The sequence below is a fragment of the Trachinotus anak genome, unplaced genomic scaffold (genome assembly GCF_046630095.1).
Source record: "Trachinotus anak isolate AG129_WGS33_773 ecotype Australia unplaced genomic scaffold, CSIRO_AGI_Tana_v1 ptg000013l, whole genome shotgun sequence".
Taxonomy (NCBI): domain Eukaryota; kingdom Metazoa; phylum Chordata; class Actinopteri; order Carangiformes; family Carangidae; genus Trachinotus; species Trachinotus anak.
Genome location: NW_027273864.1, coordinates 8175302 through 8183744, shown reverse-complemented (window position 1 = coordinate 8183744; position 8443 = coordinate 8175302).

Genomic DNA, 8443 nt, shown 5'->3' with positions numbered 1-8443 from the left:
GGTTTATGAGCACACACTGTATTTGCAGGACACTTTAGACCCCAGTATTTGCCATGTTTAATAGACTGTCAGATCAGCTGCAGAGCCACAGTCAGCGCTGGATCGGGACATGCATGTGATGTTTCTGCGCACAGGGATAGAGAGATTGATAGATGAGAGGATGGAAAGATGGAGAAGATAAGCTCTTCCATCTCCAGTCTACTGGGATGGTGGAGGGGGGGTGGGGGGGGTGGGGGGTGGGGTAGTCAATGTTGAATAACAGCTTCAGGGTCAGTGGGCTTCTCTCAACCATCAAAATGATCCCATTCTGTCATCGTATTGTGTGTATACATATGAATGTAGACCGTAGCTTCACCGTTAAGCTTTACCTTAGTCCAGGCATACCGCTCTTTGACACGTGTGTGCATGTGCGTCCTCGTAGCCCATTGCTTTGTGAAGGTTGCCACTGCAAGTAGAGCAGTTGCATAACAGCAGTTAAGATCACTATGGCAACAGCAGCCTCTGCCGGGAATGAAATAGTGTCATAGCTTTTTTTGGGCCACAAGATCCACACCCCCGTTCATCAACATATTACTACACTCTGTCACTACTGAGGTCATTCATCAAAGCTGCTCCAGCATCCAACATTAGTCCGCCATGGTGCAGTATACATGCTGGCATAGGGGTGGACTTTCATTCAGAGCACCTGGTGGTTGAATGAGAGTGTCACCTCAGACGCAGCAATCCCATTACCTGGCATTACAAAAGCCGTCCCCTACTGACTGGAGGTCAGTGGTGCAAAATTAACTTATCTTGTTCGTTCTCTACCATCAACTCATCACCTTATCTCTCAGCCATTCACGCATTATCTACAACATACTGAGGATTATCTAACAACTGTGGAGTACTTTCATGTATTACGCTGCTGACAGGCAGTTACCTATGGCACAGTGTTTCTGTCATTCAGAGGACAGGCCAGACCAAATGTGAGTTTATACTACCACAGCTCCAGTTTCTTCTTGGCTGTTTGATGTTTACAGGACTTGTCCTTGACTGTCTCTCGAACAGACATATGACATGACACGTACAAACATAAGGACAAAAAAACAGCAGACCTTTCTATTTTTATATATCTGGGTTTGCATTTTTGGCTGCATCTGTGAGTTTGTGTGTGCCTGTGCAATTGTGTGTTACATAGCCCTTGAATCTATTTTCCATTTTCTCACCCTGTGAATGTTTGCATGAAATCCTGATAGACAACACATAATATAAGCTTAATTCCCCCTTATATAAACTCTCCCACGTCTTCTCTCTTAGAGCCACGCACAGCAACACACGGCCCGGAATATCACACAGGTCTTCCCTTTTTTGGCGGGGCATTGGCTCAGAAGTAAAGTTAGTGAACACAGCCAATCTGCATGGCTGGCAGGCTAACTGTCCGACGAGTCCTACATGTGATCCCAAGCAGAATGCCCTCTGACTGCCATCTGAGAATTGCTCCATTGTCTGTCACACAATTTAGTTTACGAGCATGCAGTGGATGCTGCTGCTGCTGCCTTCGGCTGTGAAAACAGAGTGGGGGTTGAAACCAGCCAGCGCTATTGTGCCCAAGGTACACTGGTGCTATCCAGTTTTCTCTATTTATAGGGGAACTAATCAGTCGTACCGAAATCTCTGCATGCAGTATTTCCATGTAAACACAAATAGCATTAAAACCTTTTTTGGTATCCTATTTCAGAAAATTCAGTTGTGCGCTGCAAATGTGATAAATTCTGCCTTTAAATCTTGTTTGTGAGGTTTTAATTTGGTTTCATCAGACCAAAAGACACCACATGTGCCTCCAGGTTTTTAAATTAAATATTAAGAATTTATCAGGTAGAGCATGAATGAGCAGATATAGAAACAATGTTGTACAAGATATTTATATTTCGTTATGAGGAGGAAAACTATAAAAAATCTGACAGATTTATGCCAAGATTTTGACAGAAAGCAAGAGCTGCATGAATCAGGAGCATGGCCAAGCCTGTTTTGACAGGTGCTGAATTGAGCTTACATGAGGGTGACAAGCTACGCACAGGCAGTTACATAAATGGGTCAATAATGTAATGAGGGAGGGATGAAAGACAGAAAGACAGACTGAATGTAGACAATGCTTTTTCTACTCTCTCTTACGCTCTTGAAGATTATGCAGAAAAAAAAGGAAACTCGTGATTAAGATGATGATGGCTGTGGGAATTACTCTGCTGACCTGCTTAAATCTGTATATGATTTGATAATGATTCAGCCACCGCTGAAGTGCGTATGTGTGTGGATGAATGAACCTACTCATGCAAATACTGTAACGTTAGTTTCAGGTCAGTCTGGAGAGATTAGGCAGCTGTGAGAAGACGCGGCTACAGCAGGATCGTATGCTACAAATAAATCCACTACTCTCCTTCATGAGGCTGTAAGTCAGCGACAGCTGCGTGTGAATACTGGTTTGATCCGTCCCTGTCCCAGCTCCTGCCTGTCTGGTTTGAGAGTCAGCCTGTAAAAATTATTAAGTGGTTTTCATGTTCTTGACACAATCAACAGAAAAACACCCTTTGCTGTCAAAGTGATGATGACAGATGATCTCCATTTAACTCATTATGCAACTTCTAAAACCAGCTGGCTGCACCTGTGATAATTTGAGTGTGACCTATAAGAAAGGGTGAATATTTTTGCAAGCATGCGTTTTGTATTTTACATTCATAGACCACTTTGCGAATAATTGTTTTCATTTCTACTTAATTTTAACATTGTGTATTAAATCTACTTCAATTCATTCTTGCAAAAGAATAAAACATGAAAATTTCCAATGGGTGTGAAAACTTTGTACAGGCACTGTAGGACTGTGGTGTACAAATTGATTTCCTCACAGAAAATGAAGGAATTTAAATTAAATTATATAATTGACTTTTATTACTTCATGGTCAGATGTTTAATAAAGACAAGTCCAATTTGACCAATTTGTCACAATCACAGATGGCGAATCTGAGCTATAGGTATGAGTCTGCAGTCCAGCCAGCGGCTCTGTGAGGTTCACGCAGCTGTTCTTTGAACTAAATGCTAACGTCACCATGCTAACATGCTCACAGTGACATTGTTAACTTGCTGATGTTTAGCAGCCAATGTTTACCACATCACTTTGGATAGATAGATAGATAGATAGATAGATAGATAAGTCTGTGTCATGATCCACTGCCTTAATTTATCCTGTTAGCATGTTAACTTTTGCTAATTAGCAATAAACTCAAATAGAGCTGAGTTTTTTGGGAATGTCATTGGTTTTGTATGAGGGGTGGAAGTAACAAAAATAACCTGATATAAATTGAGGTGATGAAAATGGATTTGAATTGAAAAAAAAAACAGGAGACACATTTGAATTTTGAGTAGATGGTGGGAGTCAGATGAAACATCAGGGTGCCATGAAAGTTATTACAACTGATCCTGAGGGAGACAGTCTGTACCACACGTCATCGCAATCCACCCAGTAATTGTTGAGATATTTCAGTCTGAACCAAAGTGATGGACTGACCATCTGACACTGCCGTCCTTAAGTCGCTAGTGTGGCTAAAAACAATCTTAACTCAAAGTCCACTGACCAGATTTTTGTGGAACTTCCAGGAGCATCCCCTGATATTCACTGAACTGAAAACATGACATGAGCCGACTGCATTTCGTTTCCAGTGATTATGAGATATGGTTGAGAGTTCGGGGAAAAGCCAGTAGGTCGAATTTGAGAAGACTGTTTTTTAAATCTGGATGGTGGCTCAAAGGGACCTGAACTGGGGGAAAAAAGTACAAAATTATTTTGTTTCAAGGGTTGAGAATGAATTTTACAAGTTCTAACCTGAATTAAAAACATCAAGATGTAGGCTTTTATATCTATTATATTATTATATCTAAGTCTATTTTATATAAATTAACTATTTAAAAAATGGATGACAAAAAATCATAATGGATTTATGATGCTTTCCTGGAATGATTTATGAAATAATCTGAACAAATACTGCAACATGATGTAACAGAAACTAATGATTATTTATCACTAGGAGATAAACCATGCACTAACCCATTTCCAATCTAAATCATTCAATTCATAACTCTCACTTGATCCTGCCCTCACATATGTACAGGCTGCAGCCTCTGCAGTTAAACCCTGTTAATACTAACAGGAGCCATGCCAAGCAGGTTTTTACCATAACAGAGATTCAGATTGACTTTTTAAAAGAACATCAAATGACCACAGAGGAAGGCAGAGAAATGGTCAGCAAAAGCAGAAGAGGCAAAGCCAAATCGAGCCAAGATGTAATTAGAGTGTTACATAACAGAGGAAGTGACGCTGTCTGCCAGGCGTTGGGCCTTGAGCTGGCCTGAGGCTCCTGCCGTACCCTCGCCTGTCCACTCTGTCAAACTCGTTTACACTGACCTCTTAATTGCTATAATGAACCATCTGAAGCGCACATTAACACTAACCAAACTCTTTATTCAAGCTCAGCCATGAAGGTCGAATGAAGGAAGACTTTCTGCCCTCTCAAATCAGTCCCTGGGTGTTACTGTGGCTCGCGTTACACTGCCAAGCCTCGATTGGATTAGTCAGGGATTACAGCAGTTTGGAGCTTTGGGTTGGAAAATATATATATAAATAATGTGTCTATATAAAACCATTGTGAAACACTTTTCATAAGTGGCTATGTCTGCCAAACACAGCCTCTGCTCTCCACTGTCTGACGTGGTTTCAGCGAAAGAGCAGTGCCAGACGCGGTGTTATGATGGCAAAGTTATTATGAAATGAAAATCAAACATTGTGAACAAAGATGATAACTCAGCTCTTCTATCCTTCCAACTGTCCTCTCCACTGGTATCCCCGTCCCCTGCTTATGGACACATCTCTGTCTCTGGGTGGGTTTACGTAAGCCCCTCATATAGATATATAATATTTGCGTGTTTATTTTAACATGTGTATGATGTGTGTTAATGCTCTCTCCCAGCTGGTGAACAGCTCAGGACTGATGTAGCCCCCTGATCGCTGAAGGACAGGAATATGACATGATTATCTGTTTCAGCACACACACTCTCCACTGAAAAACCACTCATCAGGGTTAAACAAGGAAAAGAAAGAGACAAAACATCATGTACGAGTATGGATGAAGAATGTAGAAGAATAATTCCCAGGCTGAGTGCTGTTATTGTGACATGAATAGCCCTGTGTCATGGCCATCCGCTGTCTGACTAACCAAAACTTAAGCACACAAGCCTCCACTTCACTGTTTACATTCACCCATCTCTATGAATAAGGAAGAAAAACTCTGAGTCATCTGGAACAGATGTAAATTACCCAACTAACCGTCTACTGACATTATCACTGTGTGTGTTCCTGTTCGCGCATCAGCTTCCCACACCTCAGGCAGGCTGCACGTCTGTGTCACTCTGCACGACAGCACTGTGCGGAGGCATATGTGTGGTGTGGTTTGGTTTTTTTTTTCTTTTCTTTTCTTCTGAAAATGAAGTCAGAACACATTTGGTTGAGTAGAATGACATGCGATGTATTTTATGACAGCAGCGGTATGTGAGGGGGAGGCAAGTTAATTAACACGTCAAGAGTAAGTTTGCTTCTGCTTCTCAAATCTTTTCTAGAAATGGAGCGTGTGATTAAAGAGGGCGTGCTGTTGGTTTTCATTGAGAAAGAACTCACAGTAGTGAAATAAATACTGTGCTGTGTGTCAACCATTAATGGAAGTAAAGTAGAGGTGTCAAAAGAGAGTGTCATCATTTCATTCATCTGTGAAAAACTCTGTGGCCTTACCGGGCTAAGTAGCAAAAGTTTTCTAACCACTGCTACGTTTTCTTAATGAATGAAGGGAGGTTTCTTTAGCCGGTTCTGTAAAGAAATTAGCTAATATCGAACATAAGTGCGGTAAATCATGTAGAGCAGAATCAATCAGTTGATTATTCAGTTCAGCAGAAAATGAATTGACAACTATTTTGATGAAAAATTCAGTGTGAGTAATGACAAACATTTGCCGGATTATTAACTGTGAAACTTTTCTACTTTTCTTTGATTTATATGAGAGTAAACTTCATATCTTTGGGTTTTGTAACCATCAATTGTGATGGTTGCTTTTGTTTAGTTATGAAATTATGTAACATCCGCGTATCCTGTTTATAGAGGGCCTAAGTATACGTTAAAAATCATGTGCACGATAAAGCTGGTACTGATTTATTTTGTGAGAAATTTAATAGTTTTACTTTATATTTACCAAATTAAAGTATTTTCAGAAACTTATTTGTCATGCCAAGATTTATAATGATGTGTACAACACAACAAACTAGACTTTGTTTTCCTTTAGCCATTAATTAATTAATTAATTAGATTTAACAATGTTTAATGAGACATAATGATCAGCAACTACAACTACAACTGATTTGTTTCACTTACAGAAGGTCACCTTTATAGAGTAACACTCAGATGTGTTTTTATCCTCTGATGTAATAATCTTTTTCTTTAGACCTTAAAAAAAATCACAAATGTGATTTTTTACCCAGTGAGTATGTAGGGTTCAGCTCATACATCCAAAGGGGTTATATGGCATTATCTAACCAAACTGACTTGTTTAGATGTAGCTGAAAAGCAAATCTTATTACATTCAAATTCAAGGACTTCATGCTGATTCCTGGGTACAGACCAGGTAATCCAGGTGACCTGAGCCTGAAGCATGCGTCTCTATGCAAATTTAAAGTGTAAATAGTGTAGCCCAGGTCTCTGTCCGTGGCCCTGGGTTCCATGTATCAGACACACGCTGAAACACTGGCGCGTTTACGTAACTGAAGGTTACAAACAGACACACTGTTCCCCACATGGATACACAGGTACACCTTTACCGCAGGGGAAGTGTTATCAAAAAATTGGATCAGCATTCTTGATTTATTTGCTAGTATTTTCGTTCATCTACAAAGGTAATAAATATTTGTTTTTGCATTGCCACAGTTATTTGCATTGTGCGCTGAGGAAGGGATTGTACATGATGTATTAGAGTGTGTTATCTTGAATCGTTAGAGCCCTACAGATTTAACTGTTTAATTTCTGGATTGTTCAGTTTTCATGAGTAAACATGAGCGTGATTTTGTCAGAAAAAAACTCACAATTATAACTAATGTTTAACATATCAAAGCCGATGTCAACTACGTTTTCCTCATGAGTGACAGAAACAAATCCACAGCAGATCTCGAATATAAGGGGCTATTCAAAGTGCTATGAAAAGCAGAGACTGGAGGGGGCCTGTGTGGTATTTGCTTGTCCTCACCTCTGTGTTAGCTCACAGTTCTGTGGTCATTATGTAACCACATGAACAAATATCTCTTTATCTGGGGGAAGATGAGCAGTCTCTCAACCATCCTCCATTACCTCTGCATGTGAGTAGATGATAGTAGGTCCAAAGAGTTTGGACTGATCACATGAACAGATGGCTGAAAGCTCCAGTCATTGTTCTGCTTCTGTTTCATTATCATGATTCAGTGGCTAAGTGTGCCGCCACTGCTGTGCAGCCAAAGGTGCTCACCACCATTCAACTGCAATCATTGACCCAGAATTTGACAGTTATACTAAAATTATCCACAAACACTTTGATTCAGCCTCTCTCCTAATGTATTTACATAATCTCAATTTAATTTTATGTTGTTTGTTGCTCCTCTAATAGACACACACACACACACACACACACAGACAGACACACACACATGCACACACACACACACACACACACAGACACACACACTAATAGCCACACATCTACACACACTTCCATATTTGTGAGGACATCCATTGGCATAATGCACTCCCTAGCCCCCACCCTAACCATCACAGCTAAATCCCAGGCCCCAAACCTTACCCCAACTCTAACCCTGAAATCAAGTCTTAACACTCAAACATCCCTTTGAAATTATAAAGGTTGGCCAAAAAAGTCCTCACTTCACTTTCCCAAAATGTCCTCTTGCAGTGAGGCCTATAACTCAAACTGGTCCTCACAAAGATTGAAGAACAAGTACACACAACACAACAGACGTGGCTCAATATCAACACTGGAACAATACTGAACTCTAGTGGTAAGAGCTTCTCAAGAGAGACTGCAACATCAGAAAAAACTGCATCATAAAATTCTCCACAACTGTATAAAAAGTCTATGAAATCACTGATATCCTGCATATGCACCATAACTATAGTCTGTCCTCAGCACCAACTTTTATTCTGAGTGATAATGATGGTGCATTTAAAATTGTGATATGCGACCTACAATCCTGGTGCAGCCCTACCTGCTTGCTTCTAAAGAAAAAGGAAACCAAACTTAGTCAGATAAACAGGATACTGCATTGGTGAGGTAAAAAAAAAGATGTCTACATCCTTTCTCCTGGGTCCATATGTGACACCAAACAGCGTCGGTTT